Raw genomic sequence first — 23090 nt, 5'->3', positions numbered from 1 at the left:
GTTTTTGGCTTCTTATTGGAATTCACTATTTTTTTCGCGTCGTTGCACTCTAGATATGTTGCTGATGTGTCTCTTATGAATGTGATATGATACCAATCCTTTGAATTATTTGTTTTTTTATCTATATTAGAATAGATTCATTTAAAAATAGATTGTAAAAATTTAACTCAAATAATCTAAGAATATCATATGATATCAGATAGATTGTAAGAACTTTAATTAAATAATCTAAGAATGTTGTAAGATACTAATATTGCACTTATCTATATTAGAATATATTCATTTTAAAATTGATGGTAAGAATGTGAAAGGATACCAATCTAGTGAAATTTCTTACTTTTATCTATATTGGGTACATTCAATTTATGATAGATTGTAAAAACTTAACTGAAATAATCTAAGAATGTGATATGATACCAATCTTTTGAATACTTGTTTTTATATACTAGTATAGATATCTTAAATAAATCTATCTAATGAAATGCTGATAGATATCCACTGCAAAATAATTATAATTTAATTTACTACATCTAAAATTATTTATATTTCCTTTATCTCTATTTATTTAATTTTTTACTAACTTAATCTTTTTATTTTAATTTCTTAAAAAATGGATATTTATATCTCCAAATATTATAATGTAAATCGATATTTTATGTGGTATTTATTAAATTGTTTGTAAAAGTATATTCTATTTATAATAAGATTTAAACTTTTGACATGTAGATGGTTGTTAAATTTAACCTAGAAGAATAAAAGTTAACATTGACACGCTCACACCATCCCGCTCCCCCATTCTACCATTGTAAAATGCCTAATGACATTAATTAGAGTACATTCATTTAAAAACTCTTTAAAAAAATACCTAGTAGCTTAATTGAAAAATCTAGGATTAAGAAGACATTAATAGCTACATGTTATAAAATTGCTAAGTAATTTTTTGTAGAAATTGATTCAAATGCTTATAGAAAAAAAATTGAAGTAATGCAATTGTCCTTATTATTATAGTTATCCATTTGATTTTTAATAAATATATATATAATTTTTTAATTAAAATTAAAAAGTAACATATGATATTTATTATGGACAATTATATACTTAATAAACTATTGACATTATAAATATCATATGTTACTTTTTAATTTTAATTAAAAAATCATATATATATTTATTAAAAATCAAATGGATAACTATTTCCATTAAGCACAACAATTATACACTTAGTAAACTTTTGACATTGAAATTTAAATTATCATTTTCTATTTAGAAATGATATATAAGTAGATTAATATTTGTTTATTTTCAAACTATTTATTGATAATTATTAAATAATTAAATTTGTACTGTTGAAATTAAAATATAAATCTAATTTATTACATTAAATTTTATTAGTTTGTTTAACTAGCGATTAAAATACACAATTTAAATCAATCAAATTATGTTATTTTTTCATAATAGTATATTTTCGTATTATTAAATTGTAACTAAGCAATGTGAAGATAATATATTATATTGATTAGAAAAATTTAAGAACTTAGATTAAAAACTGATAAATTTAATAATATAATTGTACCAGTTTAATTTTTATTGATAATTGATGCTCTTATTCTTTAGTCAAGTTACTTGAAAAAGCTACCCCCATAATCAAATTGTGAAACTTTCTTATCACAAGATAAAAAAGTGAAATCATTAAACTTAATCTTTAACCAAACAATTTGCTATAAATAATATTTAACACAAAATAATAAAACTAATTTATTATTAATAAGCATATATTTTTATGGTAAAAAAATTAATCTTTATTCTTGTTTAATTAGATAAAAGAGAAATAAAAAAAATACTTCCCCTAAACAACTCTGAAAACACCATATTACACATCTTTTAAAAAAACAATAATACTAGAAAACACCATATTACACATCTCTACCAAAAAAAATAATAATACTACAAAACATTTTATCTTGGACTCGATAAACTGATTTATCTAAATCAATCACTTTGCAAAAGTCGCCGGCAAAGCTCCTAAGAAAACAAGCTTCTTTCTATCTTGTTTACAGCCGATCCTATGTAAATACTGATTTCTGAGATTTGGTATTTTGATTGACGGCAGTTTGCAGGCCCGCTTCTGGCACGGCTTGTACAGATACTTAATTGAATGGAACGGGTTCGAGAAGGCACTGGCTAGCCGGGTGCAATTTCATGGTTATTTAGCCAGTGCCGTTTTCAGTGGCCACTCTCAAATATTAAGTACTAAAGAAAAAATTAAGTTCGACTATTTAAGTCTAAAGAAAAAATTAAGATTGAAAAAACAAAGTCAACTTCAACTATTTAAGTCTAGTGCCATTTCTCTTTGGTGAACTGTTGCGAGCAAACCATGCTTCATGAAAAGGGTGAGCCCGTATTCAGAGAGCACGGGATGCTTGTCAACAATCTTTATAGAATAACGAAAAAGAATGGAAGCCGCAGCCCACTTCATCTGCCAGTACGCAAATTCTACGCCCGAGCAGCGTCTCGGTCCTCCGTTGAACACTACGAACTTGCAGGAATCGGACTGCCTCACACACCTACCATTCTTCATCCACCTTTCTGGCTTGAATTCCAGGCAGTCTTTTCCCCAAACGCTCTCCAGCCTGCCGGAGGAGTACATCGAGTAAAAAACCTGCGCGCCCTTCTCCACGGGCGTCCCGTCGGGCAGAACATCGTCTTCCGCTGCGTGCAGGTAATCAATGGGAATCGGCGGGTACAACCGGAGAGACTCCGTAAGTGCTGCGTGCAGGTATTCCATCCGCTTCACTTCTTCCAAGCTAAAACTAAACGGGTCCTGATCATCCTCCGGACTAGTACTCTTCCTCTGCTTCACAATCTCCCGGAGCTCTGCCAAAATCTCACCTTCAACGCGGGGATTCATCGCTACGAGCCAGAAGAACCATGTGAGCCCCGCCATGACGGTGTCCTTGCCGGCTAAAATGAGGTTGACAAACAACTCGTGCACTCTTTGCTCGGAATAAAACCGCCCGCTTTCCCCCTCGTACCGAAAGAAGGCCGAGGCGACGTCAGCCTCGGGAGCACTGTCCCTGTTACCCCGAGACCGCCATGCTCGAATAGAAAAGCCGTAGATGAAATCCCTGGCTTTGCGAAACCGCCGCTCAGAGAAAACACTGAAGAACCTCATGATTTTCCAGCAAAACGGGGGGACGAGCAGGCGAAACATGAGCGACTGTAATGCCTCTCCAAATGCCTCGATGAAGCGAAACTCGGGCAGACCCGGTTGGAGGCAATCGACTTCCACGCCAGCGCCGAAGAGACAGATGTTATGAAAAGCAAGGCGGTGAAAGACATCTTGGAGGTCAATAACGGCAGCTCTCTCACAGGCGTCGGTGAAGACGGGAAGAAGGTTTTTGTTAATCACGGAGGGCAGGGCGGAGGACACAAAGTCGCGGAAGGCGGGCGAGGAGAGCGCCTTGGCAACAGACACGCTGAGGCGCTTGAAGGCGTCACCGTCTTGCACCACAATTGAGTTGCCGAACATGTCGCGAAACGCCTCTTTGAAAATCTCGCCCTTGCCGAAGTTGTAGTACCTTGTTTTGAGCAGGTAATCAATGTTTGCAGGGTCGGCAGTTAACACCCGGCATTTCCAAGGGCCCGGAATCCTGAATGTTCCGCCGTTGACGATGAAGAGATGAGTGAGCCAGTCGTATATGTGGCCCAAGTGAAGAAGCAACGAGGGAAGCACGCCCAGAACCGGCCACACTGTTGCCCCTCTCAATCTCGACTGCATCCGAGCCTTCACAGCCCAAAACATTGTGACTGCTACCATTCCTACCCAGCAAAATTGAAAATACGCCATCCCATTCCTTGCAATTTCAGCCATTTCTTTAGCAGACCTAAAATATACCATATTTTAGATCCATTCCAGAGATTGTAGGGGCCTAAACGCACCTCATTAGCCTTGGCCACTGGACACACTTTTTACTAGTGATTCTCCATAACTCCGATTCCTCTGATGTACCTTCCTGACTTTCGAGCTGTTAATACCAATACACCTACTGTTCTTTTCTGAAATTTAATAAAAGCTCACAGTACACTCCTTCCTTAAGGAACGTGTATGCATGGTATTAGAAATGCATTTTCTGTGTCTCTCATTTCCTCTGCGGTACATGCCGGACATTAGAACTATTATAAATGTTACACTTACTGGAAGGTGCCTCGATAAATTCAATAATAAAAGCTAAGGTCTGATTTTCTAGTTGAATATCTAAATGTTTCTCCAACTAATTTCCCAACCATTCCCGTAGTTATCCTACTCAAAGTAGGAGGGTTCCTAAAAGGCTCACAGGCCCAGTTTGAAGGCTATGTTTGCCAACATTGATGAGTAGCGTAATCCTCCATAAAGAATGTTACTATCATTTAAAGCTTACTCTATACTTAAGGATCTAGAAGTAGATGAAGCAATCTTTAATATTAATGTTGGGAATGACATAAAATGGTTCATTTATTATTAGTATTATTATTGTGATATGAATATCAGGATTTAACTGTGTGATTTTGAGTCAAACTCGATGACCCATATTTCATGAGTAGTGATTCAACATGAATCCATCTCTCATGAGAATAAATGGAACACTTAGCACTCATTGGATCTAGGTGATGCTCATAGGGGTGAAGCACCGGGACTTCTCGGGAGGTCACCCATCCCAGTACTACTCCAGCCTGAGCGCGCTTAACTACGGAGTTTCCTCCTTAGTTAAACCCAAAGCTTGCAACCCCATTTGCAAAACCTTCACCAAGTGTTGTGCCTTATGAACCATTCATTAGAAAGCCCCTTAAGCTCATCAATTGATAAGTAGGAGATAATTTCCACAGCTAGTCGAATTGTGATATGAATATCAGGATTTAACTGTGTGATTTTGAGTCAAACTCGATGACCCATATTTCATGAGTAGTGATTCAACATGAATCCATCTCTCATGAGAATAAATGGAACACTTAGCACTCATTGGATCTAGGTGATGCTCATAGGGGTGAAGCACCGGGACTTCCCGGGAGGTCACCCATCCCAGTACTACTCCAGCCTGAGTTTGACTCAAAATCACACAGTTAAATCCTGATATTCATATCACAATTTGACTAGCTGTGGAAATTATCTCCTACTTATCAGTATTATTATTATTAATGTTTAATGTTTTGCAGTCCTTGTTTTATATAAGGCACGGAACTAATGTTCTTGATAGACCCTCCCTGGACCTTCCGTCCAACGGTATTAATTTTTTCCTATAGTTTGCAGCTAAGGTCTTAAATCATTTTTTTTTAATTTATTTGTGTATTCAAATTTTTGAATTGTCATTGGTCGTAACCCAATTTCCTAGGGAAAAAGTCAATTTTTCGGAATCGAAAAAAGGGAAAAATGAGAGACAATACAATAACTATGTATTAATGTGTAGGCGACATGTATGATCATAATTAAATGTTTGACAAGGCGTTCTACAGGCAAGTTGATTATTTTATTAAAAACTCCCAAATTGCAAATTTGGTTAACTTGTAGGAAAGTTCAAAGCATTCTTTTTTATTTTTTTTAAAAATTTTGCACACCTTTAGACTTCTCAATGAAAGCAAATTAAAATTTTAATAGAATATTAAATTGTTGAATTTGTAGTATTAACTATGTAAGTCTACTTTTGTAAAGATAGATTGATTTCTCTATTGGTTTTTATTTTAAGTTCATTTGAAAATAAGTCTATAATATTAATTATGTAGTTTAGATTTTAAAATAGATTTATTTATCCAGAGATAAATCTATTGTCTTATATCAAGTTGATTTTTAAATGAATTTGCAATAGTTACTAAACTTTTTTTTTTAAATAGTTCTTTATCCACTTAGATTTATATTTTTATATTTATATATTTATATTTAAATTTTCACTTCTATTTTAACAATAAGAATATAGTTTTGTTTTATGTTCTCAAAATCCTTCTAGAGGTTCAATTTAATTTATGATACTTTTCACCTTCGTTGCAAATAGACCATAGAATAGTAGGGGTATAAGCACCCATAGAATTGTAGGGCGTAGCTAATAAAGGTGTATCAAGCACCCCAAGACCCTCCACCCCCTATAGAAATGAGGTTTAAATTAATGCCGATGCCTATTTCTTCAAAAGGTAGGGACTCCAACTCACAATAGCTCTTGTTGGTTATGTTTTTAGTTGGCAGGAATACTTATGCATCTATTAAGATGCTAATATAGCATTAATTTGACCAATTAGATTGTAAATTTTTTCATTTTAAAATCTATTCAAAAGTTTATTATTTATAACATATTTTTAAAATGATAATAACACTATTTTTTTAAAATTCATTGGCTGTGATCCATAAAGGCAAGGAAAAAAATTATTTTTCCAAACATAAATTATGAAAAATTAAAACATGAAACTGTTGACAAGTATATTATCCCGACTATCATTTAATGTAAACCCTATGACATGTCCATTCCAATTAAATGTGCATTAATGATTCCTTTTATCCTTGGAAGAAAAGTTGCTAAATATTCATTAATATAAGTTATCTGTCTCTTAATCTCATCGCCTTGTATTTCAACTACCTTTTGATCGGTCCATTGAATTAGACACTGGTACAAGTTGCCATCCTTGGAGTGTTTGTCAATTTTTAATTAGCCATGCAGAAAATTTGATAAATCAAGGTTTTTATTCCACAAACAATCAAAAATCTACAATTCTTCCACATTACTTGGAAAACTGGTTTGTTCATATAAATTTAAAACATTGCTTTAGGATGTATTACCAATCTACCAACTTTGTGCTTTATTTTATAGTTAATATTATATTATATTTACTTTAATATTATATATATTTCATTTAGTGAAAATTTGTATTTTATTTTCAACTTTAAATCTAATTTTATTGTTTTTATGATTACAAATTTCAAATCTAATCTAATGCTATCGTAATTTGTTCTTTACACATATTTTTATATTGTTAAAACATATATAACTTTTTTGTAATCTATATAAATTTTATATTACGTATATTAATTTATATATTTTTAATTATCTAGTTTTTTAATTTGATTTATAATTATTATATTAAAAATTAATTTAATTACACAAACGGATAGTAAAAATATAATATAAATAATTATGGGTTTTTCAATTTAAAAATACTTAGTATAAGAGTACAAGTTATCATAAAAATTTACTTATTTATTTTTTATTGTTCAATTTATATTGATTTTAAGTAGAATTAAAATTTAAAATAAAATTAGCTGAAACAAAATCTAATGAAAAAAGGATAACAACATAGGTTCTCTAATGACTATGATATAAATTTTTAGTTAACATTTCATATTACATTTAAATAAATATTAAATATTAAACTAGTTTTTAATATAAGAATCATAAATTAAATTTAAAAAAAGCTATATCATATTTAAAAATATAAACTAAAATATACAACCACAATAATCAATATAATATAAAAATAAGATTATATGTATAACAGATACCAGACCATTAGATTTCATATTTCAAGTGAATGCTTTCAGCTCTCTAGGCAATTATAATTTAAATTTCTCAAAATAAACTACTACAACAAACAAGTGTGTTTTCAATGCAATTTTCTCTTCTACAAATAAGCATATTATGTACCAATCATTTTCTTTACTATTTCATAACAATATAATCACCACACATATGGCAGGAACTATGACGCTTTGTGTCTCTTGTTCAATGTGAGTTTTAAGTGTATTCTTGATTTTAAAAATTATAAAATGAAAATCTACGATTATGTATTAGCGAGTGAAGAATAAGCATTGAATATAAACATAATGTGACAATGAATATGACTGGGATTTTATCAAAAGGAAAATTGATGTTATAAATTGTGTTCTTGAAATTTGAATAAACATATAAAAGTACTCATCCATATCTTTCAAATCTGGCATACTATAAACTAAGATGTTGTGATCGCAATGAATGCCATCCAACTATATTGGTCAAATTGCATGATATCTATCCACATAATATGTATCAATATATGAAGGCTTGGAGATAATTCTATCAACATTGGAACGTTGGAATCCACTACCTAAAGAAGTGAGTTGTAGATAAAGAAGATGAAGCATTTAATCTGTATTATCGTTTCTAGAAGCTAAAATGCTCATGAATATACATTAGTAGGTCGAGCATCAAGGGAATCCTTAACAACTACCAAGATGTGCCAAATAATGAAGTTTATATTTTATATCATCGTTATTTGAGGATCATCGCTATTACTAAGGGGCACAAAATTATCCATAGCATAATTTTTTATGAATGAAGAGCGGTATATATCTCTATGCATCTCAAAAAAAATTGTTGCTAAAAGTTCATTGGAACTTGATAGTAGAAATGAAACACAGAGTATTAAATTCATTACAAATTAACCACTACTTCCAATATATAAAAGGATATGAACATATATGTATCCAAGTGTTATTTTCAATTAGTCGTGCACAGTTTAAGCACAATCTCATAGATAGAAGGCAAGATATGAAGCCACTTTCAAGATGTTTTAGGTGGTTACCTTGCCAACAATTATAGTTCCCTTTATTTAGGGTACTCATAGAATGATCAATTATTTGTTTGGAAATGACATTTTTCTAATGATAGAATCTTTACTTTATAGATCCATGATTAACGAAAATTAAAATTAAAATTCTAGAAATAAAAGAAAATGATGTAATTAGAGACACTATTATTTCAATTAATTAAACTCCATTAGATGTCAAAGAATTAATAATGTTTTAAATCAAATTCACTACAAATATAATATACTAAATAGAGTATGGAGAAATGGATTATAAACTATTGCTAATAAATATTGATTAAAAATAACTATTTACTCCTATTAATTTTTTTTTTTAAATTAGTTTATCAAACTTTTTTAAACAATAAAACTAATATAATAATTAGAAAATATGATGATCCAAGGAGAAAAATGTGTGTATAAATATTGATCCTAACAAATAATTATAATTATGTACTCTACATAATTATAAATTTCAACTTTGAAAAAAAGAAGGTATGCCTTGTACAGAATCCAAAATCTAAGTGGCAGATGTACTTTCTAGAATAGGACTATGGTCCCAGGAAATACTAGGGTTTTTCTTCCCCATTCTTTTTCCCTCGGTCTATGCACTTTGAACGGGGCAAAAACAAGATGTTAAATGATTGTAAAATATAATAAATATAAGGCATTTGTCATTTACCCCAAAAAAAAAAAAATTAGAAAATTAGTTTATTGATCTTCTCTAAACAACAAAAAAAATATTATAATTAGCAAATATGATGATCCAAGGACCAAAATCCTCTAACAAACAATTATAAGCATCTACTCTACATAAGACATGACAACTTTTTTTGAAAAATAATACTTCTAAGAAATATGTATTGTCCTAACTAAACCTTGAATGTTAATGAAGGGATGGTGGATAAAAGTACAAAGTTGTATCAAATTTTAGGCTGACTTATCAGAACGATTGAATTTGAGTATTTCTATTTAAAAATCTATTTTTTTAAACACATGATCTAGATAAATTCATTCTAGTTAAGTTATATATGGTCACACACTTTTCCAATTGGAAATGTCTATTAAATGCATGTTTTATACAAGTCTGTATCCAATTACTAAAGAAATAAAATTATTTCAGAAAAGTGGCATTTGAATCATTCTAACTATTTTTTATGATATTTTTTAATAATATGTCAACATCATTTTATAGTGCTCGGAGTCAAGAATATTCTCATATAGAGTTTGTAGTGTTTTAATTAGATATAGTATATATTGTAATTAAAAAATTCTACAACCTCGTATTTTAACGCTTGAAAAGATGTCAGTTTTGAGAAAGAAAGAAAATTAGATCATATCAAAAAAATCTAAAAATTATATGACATTCTAGAGAACAGAGTCCTCTTCTAGAATGTATAATTTTTCTCCTAGATAAAATAGATTTGTTTTGAAAAATGTGGTGGGAGATGAAAACTATCGATTTAAGGTGAGTTGAGATTTCAATCCTCATCAAAGAGAAAATATAAGTCTAAAGCCAATTTTTATTTTTTATTGTTCTAGATATATATGTTATCTATAACATAGTTTGAGATCAAAGGGAAATAAGTTTATTTCTATATAGTTTTGTGGTGGGAACTAGACCCCTAATTTTTAGCTTTTTTTAGCACCTATAAAATTATCTATAAAAATTAGGAAAATATATCAATTCTTATTCCAAATAATTATTAAAAATTATAATCCTAAACTTCATCCATTTCTACACATTTCATTGGTTTACTTCATTTCCAAATTCAAAATAATAATGACAATTTTGTGTCATTAAAGGTGAACAATTGTACTTTTGTTAGTTTTTTCCTTTACAAAAGGGTGACACGAGTTTGTGCTTTTATCTTGGTACAAAGATCAATATTTCTATTTAAAGGGTTTCATAGTTTCAATACCTCCCAGCTACATAATCTACAATGTAATCACTATCAATTATAGGAAATGGCAAAAATGGCTTCAATGTTGAAATTAATATATTTATAAGATTTATCTAGTGTCTAAACATTTTTCAAGAATAGAGTAAAACATTTATTTAAAAAAATCTCATTTTTTGCATATCTTATTATTGTGGGTTTCCATGAAATTGCATTTCCTTGAGGCATTGGGTATTGGGTCAAGCAATGCATTTACCCTATCAATTTACAAATTTAATAGACTTAAAGTTGTTTCAGGTTTTTATGTGAATGGAGGGATCAATAATGTATACAAAATAGATCCAAGAGGATTAAATATGTGATTATCATCCATTATTTTTCAACTACTTGAGAATCTACTTTGAGAGTTGAATCTTATGATGAGGATAGAAATGGTGAGGTTTGAACCCTAGAAGGTCCAACAGATTATTTGGTTTCTCATTAGATAAAGGAAAAGGGAAACAATTGGTGGGCTATGATGAAGTGTTAGAGGACAAAGATGGTGTTAACACTAGAGATGATGATATCTTGGGGAAATCACCTAGTGACATGTCTATATACCACTTTAATAATAAAAGGAAAGATCTTTGAAACTTGACCTAGGATGCCATGTTAGAAGAAGAGGAAATTTGAAATGTTAGGAAAAATAAAACCTATGTGAATTGGTAGTCTTCTACTATGGACTTGGAGGCCAACTAAGAGTCATGCATAGTTCTATCACTACGGTATATTTGATGTAATAGAATTTCTTTGGAAAAGATGTTTAAAAAGAGGGGAATTTCTATGATCTCTTCAAATTTCCCATTGTTGAATAGAGTGGGGTGCTTGATTGCCTAATAGTTGTAGTTATTTTCTAGCTTGAACTCCAAGCAATCCTCACCCCATATGATCTCCAACCTACCAAACAAGTAAAGGGAAATTGTATGCTGATGATTGATCTTTACAGACCTTAATCTTTCTATTGACATGTTTAGATTTGCAATGAATGAAAGAATGTGAGATGACAAATTGGGGTTTGACGAAATGTTTTCTTGGAATTGAAGTTACACAAAATGATAAGGGCATTTTCATTTGTGAAAGTAAATAAGCAAAGGATATTTTGAAAAGGTTTAGAATGATAAATTGTAGTCCAGTTTACACTACACCTATGGTAGTAGGCACAAAACTAAGTACATAAGATAATGAGAAAGACCTTGATTCAACTATAATCATAAAATTGGTTGGTAGTTTGATGTATCTCACAACAACTAGGTAGATATTATGTATGGAGAGAGCTAATTTCTAGAGTCATGGATTCACCTAAGTTCACATTCACACCTGTAGGAAAGAGAATATTGAGGTATAATGCAAGAATTATGAATCATGGCATATTGTATTCTACTTAAGATGATTTTCAATTGGTTGGATATAGAGATAGTGATTTTGCAAGGAATATTTGGGATAGGAGCATATTTGGATATCATTTCATCTTGGGACAAGTATTGTGGCATGGGCATCAAAGAAGCAACCTATAGTGACAATTTCATCAGTTAAAGTAGATTATGTAGCAAGTAGAACAATAGCATGCCAATTAGTATGGATGTGTAGTGTTTTGATGGATCTAATACAAGATCAAGAAGGGCCTACTACAATCTATTTTGATAGCAAGTATGTTACTGCACTTTCAAAGAATCGTGTATTTCACAAGAGGACAAAGCATATTGACACTAGGTAACACTTCACTCGAGAGAAGTTTTAGCATTGTAAATATTAATGTAATTATTGATTAGTAGTAGAAAATGGGGGGGATTGGGGGGGAGTTTTAGAGAGTTCTATTAATTTCTACCAGTGTCCATTTGTAAGTATTATTAATTTATTTTTCATTTTTTTGTTAGTCATAGTAGTTTCTAGAATATTGCAAATATTTATCCATATTAACTAAAGTCAAAAATTTCTAGAGTAATATGAATTTCCTATAGAGAGGCACTATGTAATCATTTCATTTGTAACAATGCAAATAAAAAATTAGATATTGTTGTGCCACAACACATTGTGTTTCTTGTTTCTTCATCCTTTGCCCACCCATTAGCTTCATTGGAACCTCAACTTCCCTTGCAGACCTATTCTAGGTTAAGAAAACTTTTTTAAAAAAATTAAAGGCAGAGATCAAGAAAATATGGTAATCCTACAACCTCTATTTTATTGGCTTCGCATGAGCATTAACAATTTTTGCTAGCCTAGTTTTGTGCTTCAATGAGCTTCTGCAAATTGCATGTTGATTGAGTATAGTCTAGATCAATTCTATGAAGATTCAGAGACAATTAGAATGAGGGACGAGGAGTAAAATATGAAAACATAACTATAGTGTTATGAAAATCAATTAAAATCTACAAAGTAGAAAATACAAGTAAGAGATGCAAATCTTACCTATTCTTCAACACAAGATATATTACCTATTGGATTCTTCAAGGGCCTCAAATGGCAGTTATTTAAAAAACTCATTTAAGAAGATTTCTTAAAAATAAGATTACTTAGAAAGAAGGATTTGTCAGAAAAGTGGAGAAACATATTCTATTTCCAAATATAGATCATAAATTAGTATATATGCTTTCTTTTTGAATCATTCAACTACAAAAGGAAAGGAATGCTTGTACTTTTCCTAGACTACATACTAAATATATGCAATGGTTTAGGAAATAAGGTACAAGCTTTTGACTTTGATTGTAGTGCCTGCCCTCGTTCACATCTTTTTCGGACATTGTTGCTATTATTATCAGACTATGTTGGACTAGTTTTATGTTGATGGATTAGTAGTATTGTTTTAAGACTATCAGACATTATGTTATGGATTTAGTGGTTATATGATGAGATCATTTAGACTTTACATTTCATGTATGCATGATGATCATTATATTGCTTTCAGTTATTGTTGATGATTAGTTAGATGGTTTATTAGCTCATGTGTTTTATTATGGATACTTACCCCATACTTGCATGTGTATGGTGTGTGTGTTTTCTTATTGTATGGCGTTTCTGATATGGTTAAGGAAGGGAGTCGTAGTCACCTGCTTAGTTGGGATCTACACGATGCACCACTTCTTGTCATTGTCTGTTTAGCTTAGCATTATATATATTGTATGTACATGCATGGTTTTTCTGTAGGTTGCAGGTATCGGGTATCGACTTTCCTGAATTGCCAAGATGAGCGTACCCTATTATACTATCTCAATGATTAGAGAAGGAAGATAAATTCTCAAGTCCAAATCCCAAACCCTTAAGCCAATTGTCCTAGTGAGGTAGGACAAGTATCTAGATATTTTACCTATCGAATGTGTCGGATGACATAATTCATATTTTTAACCCTTTAGACTGATTTTGTGTGAATTGCTCTATGATGGGTTTTCATATTTTATCTTGGAGGTCTATGGTGAATTTTCTATTAATTAAGTCTTAATAAATAGATTTAATTAATTAATTATTTGAGAAAATTAATATAAAATATCATGATATTTGATATTTTGTTTATAATTAATTAAATGAGAATTAATTGAGGAAAAAGGAATTAAATAAAAGAAAATTAAAAATTAAAATTAATAATAATTATAAAATAATAATAAAGTAATAAATAAATAATAATAATAAAAGTTATAAAAAATTAAAATGAAAGTTATAAATATTTAAATAGAAATTATATAAAAAAGTAAATTGGAGTTATAAGCTTGCATGGGAATTAACGCACCTTTTCTTTTCTCATATGTCAACAACGCGGGGGTTAGTGCATCAATTAAGCACATGGTGTCTACAACCCTATGGCTCATCTAGAAGGTTGGAAAAGACCCATGCTTAGTTGGTGACACCTTCTAGCTGTTTCTAAAAGCATTCTAGAGGTTTCCTGAGAGCTCTTTATATTCAGGCATTCCTAGAAGCTTAGAGATAGTGAGAGCAATTGGAGCATTGGAGGACTCGAGAACTCTGAAGGAGGGAGGAGCTTGCTCTGCGAGCTTTCTGAGGAAGAGCGAATTAGCATCAGAATCCGGGTAGATTCTTGTGATTTTACTTATGCTATTTCCGCATCTTGCATTCACTGTCTTCTTCGTGTCTTCCATATGTCTTCTAAGGATTTTCTTATTTTTATTGTATGCATTCTCAATATGGGTAGTTAAATTTATTTGAAAATCTTATATGCATAGAAAAGAACACGGGGCTAGGGATTAAATTGTAGCCAAACCATTAGATAAACTATTGACTAAATTTTGAGATCAAAAGTTTATAGAAAAATTTTGAAAATTGGAATTTATATATTGTGTATATATATGTTTATATTTTTAAATATGAATACATATATGCATATGTGTGTGTGTGTGTGTGTGTATCTATATGATGTGATATTTGATTAAACTACATACACACACACACACACACACACACACACACACACACACACACACACACACACACACACACACACACACACACACACACACACACACATATATATATACATATATACTTATATATATACATACATATGTATATATACATATATATTTAATTAAAAGTCGAATGACATATATTTCGTAGCGAGCGAATGTTAAACGCATCACAATTTACATTGGAGGGAAGCGTTTTTTTAAAAAAATGCAATATAAAAATAATAATAAGTAAATTTTGGAATGGGCGAAAGGGACTTATTTCCCCACCCCCGCCGACAGCAATGCCTACGCGGACTGCGGTACCGCAGAGTACCTGCAGTCTGCAGTGTACCTACGACCGCAGTGTACCCTGTGATCCGCAGGTCATATATATATGTTGTGACCGGCGGTTATTAAACTCGCCGTGTGTACTATGCGATTATCATATGTTTTATTAATTCAATTTTTTATATAATTCGTTTTGTAAATTAATAATTATATATGTATATGTATTTATATATTTATATATATATATATATATATATATATATATATATATATATAAGTATATATATGTATAAATATATATAAGTATATATATGTATAAGTATATATATATATATATATTATTAATAATAATTAATTAATATATTGATAGATGATTGGAATTTAAAGAGTGATTCTTTAATAACAAATTATTTTATAATGTTGAGCAATATAGGATCAATTAAATCTTTTAATTTGGAAAGAGGAATATGAAAAGAATTTCAATTATTATTTTGAAAATGATGGGGGTCATTATCAGCAAAATGTGTATACAAAAGACATTTAGAACATTTAGAAAATTGAGTCTAACGGTTTTTGGGGAGAAACTTTTATCTGTCAATACAATACATGGGTTAAGTAAAACGTGAAATTTCTCCACTTGATATTTAAATTGGAAAACGTAAACTGAGACCTTTACATTTAAATTCAAGTTTGTAAATTTAGCAAAACCAAAACATGTGTTTGCATTGTGTATTCTTTATGCTATTATTTTGGGTTTTTGGGTTGACTAGTGTTGACCAGTTATAGGATGTCTACCAGAGGCTTGGGGGTTATGTGATTGTGATGTCATGATGATGTTTAATCTCGACCTTTATAAACCCAACCATGGTTATGTGATGGAATGCTCTATGTATTGGTTGTAATTACTGATTGTTATAGTTGAGATTCTTATGTATGAGACACTTGACTTAACCATTTTTGGTCATCGATCAGTTATCCTTGGTTATTTTTTAGTCGCCATGATGGGACTGAAATGTGGATTTATTCTTGATGATGTCATGTTGTGACATGCTTGACTCGACCATTTTGGAGTCTTCGATCAATACGATTCAGAGATATTTTGGTTATTGAGAACCAATGGATACTTTTTTATTATCAGTGATACTTCAGTTGCCAATAGAGAGCTGTTGTGATCATGATTTTCTATGGATGCTTGCTCATGGAGATTTGATGCTTTTATGCATATTTGATGATTTTTATTATGGATTATCTTTTTTGATTTTGAGATTTATGATTCCATGAGCTTAGGGTAGGATATCTGCATGTAGTGTCGGGAAGTGGCTTGCAATGGGGGTCGGGGCCCTAAGAGGCTGCCAGGGTAACTCATTGTAAGTTGGATTAATAAGTGAAAACATTCACACCTAATACTAACTGAATGAACCTAAAAAGATAAGTGTTTTGGTTCTCGCCCATGCCTTGAGTGCTTGTATAGACTAGGATGGGAGTAGTGAGAACGCATGGTTGCGACCTTGCATTCCATAGTATGCCTCGTTAGTATGAGAGGATACTAGTGGCCGCATGAGATCAGTATGGACCCGTGGAGTTTAGCTAACTGTCAGGGTAACTTGTACGTGATAAATGCGATGACACTTTTTCGCTTGCATAGTAGGTTCCTACATGTCATTGTGTGCCTCTGGGATTAGATGTCGGATTTTGTGTCTGGAACCTTTGAGTTAGTATACTTTTAAGATTCCCAAACTTACAGAGATTTATGCTATGTGGTTTTTGATAGCCTGTTTGGGACTTGAGATTATCTCCTCAACACGGTGGGAGTGGACCACTTAGGTACCACGCGGTCGGGTGGTAGTGTTTTTTCACTCTTATCATTTGAGATTCATTGAGACATCGTGGTTGATGCGTCCTTTATGATGGTGGATATGTAACCTTTCATTGATGATTAGCATATGTTAGATGATGTTATCTTATGCTTTTATTTGCATGTTAGATTACTTCCTGCATATGATATAGTATATGTTAGGAGTGACATTCCTACTATGTTAATACCGATGATCTCTTCGATGATTTGAAATGTTACGCACGGAGGGATGGCTAGGATCCACAATGGTCTAATGATGCTATTTACGGTTGGGAGGAACCGTGCACTTAGTTTATTATGTTTGATCTTTATGATGGATGTATATCTTCTATGATGATGTATCATGTGTATCATGTGATTATCTTTACTTTGATGTATCATGGATTAGAATAGGATGATGTATCTTATTTCACATATGTATATTCTTTTTAGCTTTTTCATACCCTGTGACATGTATAGTGGATGATTGAGCATTTGAAATGTGATGTATGAACATTGGACTTATCATTATTATTTCATGTGGATGTTGTACTAGATGGATTCATTAATGTTAGTTGTTTAGATGTAATTCAACGTTAAGGGATCTTAAAGAATGTAATCTGTTATGTATGTTATGATTACATTCAGATGGACATTGCTATTGCTTCCATTATTATGCATAAGTTATATGTGGTATTTACTTTCATGTTAAAGAAAAAAATGCTACCAATCTTAGTGAAATTCTAGGTTAATTCTTTGGATCCCTTGGTGAGGCATTACGTTGATGAACTAATGTATATCTCTAGTAAGTTGGTTTTTGGTCATAGCAGTGAATAAGGTGTTGGCAATAGGCCAATGTCCCTCATTGGATTTGTCACATGGCTAACCAACCTCACAGTCTTATATAAATCTAGTGGTTGTATTAGGAATTAATAGGTTGATCTTTTGGTGTAATGACAACCTTAGCAGTTAACAAGTGATATCATAACTTGGTCAAAGGTATGAATCCTTGTAGGTCGTGACGAGTAATGTTTAATCGAGGATTGTTAATAGCAACCCATACAGTTAACATAAGAAAGTGTCCAACACTGAGGGAGAAAAATAATTTCAAAGTTGATTTCCTTTGCTTTAATTTTGAGCATCCCTAACATGGCAATGGAATTTCTTGCCAAAAGAGTCATTGTGTATGCATTTGTTCGAAGTGCGAAGGAAAAAAAAGCACACAAGAAGGGTGACAATATTTCAACGTAAATTGGAGCTTTCCAAACTTGAAATCCCTTGTTTTTAGAAACCTAAGTAAAAAAAATTATGGATTTGATTGTGTGAAGTTCTTTTACCATCAACGTTTCGGATCATACTACATGATCCATCATCATGATGCAAGAGAACATGAAGAACAAATTTTACCGTCAACGTTTCGGATCATACTACATGATCCATCATCAGGATGCAAGAGAACGAAACGTTGATGGTAAAAAAACTTCACACAATCAAATTCAGTAAAAATTATTTTGTTCTTCATGTTCTCTTGCATCCTGATAATGGATCATGTAGTATGATCCGAAACGTTGATGGTAAAAAAACTTCACACAATCAAATCCAGAAAAAAAAAATTTATTCATGTTAATGGATTGTGGAAATCTTATAGATTTGTTTAAAGAACCTATCAGATTAATAATTAACTTCAATAGAATTTTTTTTGTTTACTTTTAAATTTTATAACTAAAAACATATTCTTAACATTATAAGAATAAATATAATGCAAATATTTTGTATATTTATTTTTCCATCTTTGTTTTTGCATTTTAAAACTTTATTTATGATCATTATTGTGTATATTTTGTATAACAATAACAATAGAGCTCTTACAAGATATTCTATATAGATTATATAATCGACTCAACCAACTATAAAGAGGTTTCTTTATTTTAAAAAATAATAATAATAATATTTAAAAAAATAAAAAATTATATACCCCTTTATGATGTTCGACATAAATTAGAATAGACATACAACTTTTCTTTTCTTTGATTTAAAAGTTAAAATTAAATTTATAGACACCTTTTACAGTGTTCTACATAAATTAGAATAGACATACAACTTTTCTGTTGGTACAAATGTTGACATGACAGGAAAAATACACTAAGGCCTCATGACAACAATGGGAAATCATGGCCATACATCTTTGTTAGGATTTCTGCTACCTCCACCACAATGAGTTTCCGTGAGATACTCTGGTACATCGAATAAATATAATTCAGATATTTTGTATATTTATTTTTCCATCTTTACTTTTGCATTTTAAAACTTTGATTATGATCATTACTCTATATATGTATATTCTGTATAACAATAACAATAGAGCTCTTACAAGATATTCTATATAGATTACATAATCGACTCAATCAACTATAGACATGTTTCTTTATTTTAAAAAGTAATAATATAAAAAAATTAAAATTATAGACCCCTCCACGATGTTCTACGTAAATTAGAATAGACACAGGCCTACAACTTTTCTGTTGGTACAAATGCTGATAAGACATGAAAAATACACCAAGGCCTCATGACAACAATGGGAAATCATGGCCATACATCTTCGTTAGGATTTCTGCTCCGGCCACCACAAGGAGTTTCCATGAGATACTCTGGTACTTTGAAAGGTAATTTGCTGATCTCCCCATGCTCCTATAATTTGAAAGATTATTTGCTAATCTCCCCATTGGCCATCTCCCTCGGATGAATTGTAACCTGCAAACCATACTTCATGAAAAGCGCGAGTCCGTACTTAGGAACCACCGGATGCTCCTCAACCACCCGTACCCGATACCGAGCAAGAACGGAAGCCACAACCCACTTCATCTGCCAGTACGCAAACTCTCTCCCCGTACACCGCCTTATCCCTCCGTTGAAAGCCAAAAACTTGTACTCCGACTCCCTCACAAACCGACCATTCTTCATCCACCGCTCCGGCCTGAACTCCAGGCAATCCTCGCCCCATACGCTCTCCAATCTACCAGACGAGTAAATCGAGTACAAAACCTGCGCGCCCTTCTCCACGGGCGTCCCGTCGGGCAAAACATCATCTTCCTCGCAGGCCGTGAGCTCAATGGGAACAGGCGGGTACAGCCGGAGAGATTCCGTAACAGTTGCATGCAAATATTCCATTCGCTTAACTTCCTCAAAACTAAAACAAAACGGATCCGAACTACTCTTCCTCTGTTTCACAATCTCTCGGAGCTCCGCCAAAATCTCGTCTTCAACACGGGGATTCCTCGCCACTAGCCAGAACAGCCACGTCAGCCCCGCTGTAATGGTGTCCTTCCCGGCGAAAATCAGATTCACAAACAACTCGTGAACTCTTCTATCGTTATAAAACCGCCCGCTTTCCCCCTCGCAGCGAAGAAACGCCGACGCAATATCCGCCCCACCGCCGCCATCGCCGCCGCCGTTGTGTTGCCAGCGAGAATGCAACTCCCGAACGACGAAATCGTAGACGAAATCCCTCGCCATGCGAAGGCGGCGCTCGAACAGAACGTTACAGAGCCGCAAAGCCTTCCAACAAAACGGCGGCACGAGGAGGCGAAGCATGATCGACTGCAAGGCCTCCTCGAAGGCCTCGATGAACGGAACCGTGGTTAAACCCGGGGTCAAGCACCCGATCTCCACGCCGCCGCCGAAGAGACAGAGGTTATAACATGCGAGCCGGTGGAACACGTATTGCAGGTCGATAACGGCGGCGCTCTCGCAGGCGTCCGCGAAGACGGGCAGAAGGTTCTTCTGCATGACGGCCGGCATGGCGGCGGCCGCAAAGTCGCGGAACGCCGGCGAGGTGAGCGCCTTGCCAACGGAGACGCTGCGCTGCTTGAACGACTCGCCGTCGTCGATGACGACGGATTCTCCGAACATGTCGCGAAACATTTCTTTAAAACTGTCGCCTTTGCCGAAATTGTGGTACCTGGTTTTGAGCATGTATTCGATGTTCGCCGGATCCGCCGTGAAGATCCGGCATTTCCAAGGGCCCGGGAGGCGGAATGTTCCGCCGTTGAGGACGAAGAGGTGGGTGAGCCAGTCGTAGAGACTGGACAGGTGAAGAAGCATGGATGGGAGAACGCCCAGAATGGGCCACACTGGTGCTCCTCTGAATTTCGATCTCATTGAAAATGCCCAGATGAGTATGGCCATTGTTATTGCTATTGCTATTGCTACGCACTTAGTGCCGTTCCCTGCATTTTCTGGCGGAACTGGTGCCATTTCTTTAGCATTCACTCCCGACGTGTTGATTTACTTGAATTGGTGTGGAGTTTGTTGCCCGACGTCACAAGTATTCATAGCTTAGTCTCCTACTGGCAGGTGCTTTGCCGATTTCCATTAAGGGTGCTGTTACTTCTGCTAGCGAATTAATGACTAGTAATTATGAATCGAACAAATTTATTAATCTTCAGAATGATCCCCAACTGTTTTCATAATTATCTTAAATTATGTCACTGAAATTGAAATTGGCAGTGGAGCGGTTCGACTACGTCCATTAAATTAAATTTATATTTGCCATTTATGGCATTTGTATATGTAGTTTCTTAAAATTCATTTGCTTATCGTTGTGGATTTTTTTTTTTTTTAATCAAATATTTAGGAGTGCATGGTATTATTATTATTATTATTATTATTATTATTATTATTAGTGTATTGGAATTATTCAATTCAATTGATTAATATATTCATTGGATTTAAAAGATTAAAAGAAATTTAAAATGTTTATATCTTTTTCTAATCTTGTCGTTATTTTATAAATCACATTTTTCATCCATTCTATTGAACCATACTATTATTGGTACGAAGAAAATTCAATTTTCTCCAATGAAAAATACAAATATTTTCTAACAACTCTATCATGCATTAATTACAACTTTATCTTTTCCACATTTGTAACAAGTGGATAAATTTTTTCAACTTTTACATTGATGTTTATTTTTGTCATTTATAAGAGGTCTATCATGCATTAATTACAACTTTACCTTTTACACATTTGTGACAAAGGGATTATTTTTTCAAAAAAAATCATTTTTATCTTTTACCTCGCCAATGACTATTTAATCAATATTAATTATCACTATCTATTTTTTTAAATATAGAGTTAAATGTTTTATATTTCTTGATTAGTTTTATATTGATGTTTATTTTTGTCATTTGTAAAATGTTATTTCTTTAAGTTTACACTATATTTTACTAGCTACTATTTTACAATCTTATTCTAATTTTTTTATATCATTTTACAATTAGTAAAACTAATACTACCCTTCAAACTAATTAGATATTTTGGTAGTTTGAATTAAGTAATCAATAATTTGTTTTTTAAATCAAATATTTCAACTTATATTTGAATTGATAGAAATGATTAGTTGATTCATATAATATAATTTCTATTGTTATTTATATATTCTTAAAAATAATATAAGTATTAATATTTTTAAAATTCTCTTCAACTTGTTCTATCATTCTACCTTTAATTGTCCATGATATAATATCATTCTACCCTCTCTTCATATCCTTCCTTTCTACCTATAAATCTCCATTTCCCTTCTTTTCCAATTATTGGTAAGAACTTTGTACTATTGGAATCATTCAATTCCATTTTACAATTAAACTACCAATCAAATGATAGAATTTTTAGTTCATAAATGTAATTTCTAATGTTTGTATTTATATTGTACTTTACATGATTATATAATTCTGATTTATCTTTCATTTGATTGACTTATTCTAATTTTTGCAATGAAAAAATTCAATTTTCTCAAACAAAAAGTACAAATTTTTACAATAAAGAACATGTAGGTACTATTTGTACTAAATGTACTATCATATCCTAAATGCTACTTATAATTTTATTCATCTCAAAAGATTGAAAACCAACAAATCATCAACAAATATAGAATTCAAATTGATTTGACCACTCCAACTTTTAACTCATTAAAAACATCCATTTTTTCTCATACTTTTGCTAATATGAAAAAAGTAAGGTACATTAAATGAATGAATTTAGTGTATAAGTGCATTTGAACA

General features: G+C 32.3%; 2 pseudogenes across 2 annotated transcripts; both read right to left on the bottom strand.

The window, feature by feature from the left end:
- Nucleotides 1-1931: 1931 nt before the first annotated feature.
- LOC149530735 (cytochrome P450 86B1 pseudogene) lies at nucleotides 1932-4132 on the bottom strand (annotated as a pseudogene). Its single transcript, XR_016358702.1, has one exon. The product of XR_016358702.1 is annotated as a cytochrome P450 86B1 pseudogene (transcript).
- Nucleotides 4133-19395: 15263 nt separating this feature from the next.
- Nucleotides 19396-21306, bottom strand: LOC149530734 (cytochrome P450 86B1 pseudogene; annotated as a pseudogene). The gene has a single exon (XR_016358659.1). The product of XR_016358659.1 is annotated as a cytochrome P450 86B1 pseudogene (transcript).
- Between the last annotated feature and the right edge of the window lie 1784 nt (nucleotides 21307-23090).

Source organism: Cupressus sempervirens, chromosome 11 (genome assembly GCF_028749045.1).
Source record: "Cupressus sempervirens isolate cs-2001-9-10 chromosome 11, ASM2874904v1, whole genome shotgun sequence".
NCBI lineage: Eukaryota > Viridiplantae > Streptophyta > Pinopsida > Cupressales > Cupressaceae > Cupressus > Cupressus sempervirens.
The sequence above is the reverse complement of the archived record's forward strand: the minus strand, read 5'-3'. Positions and strand labels throughout refer to the sequence as shown.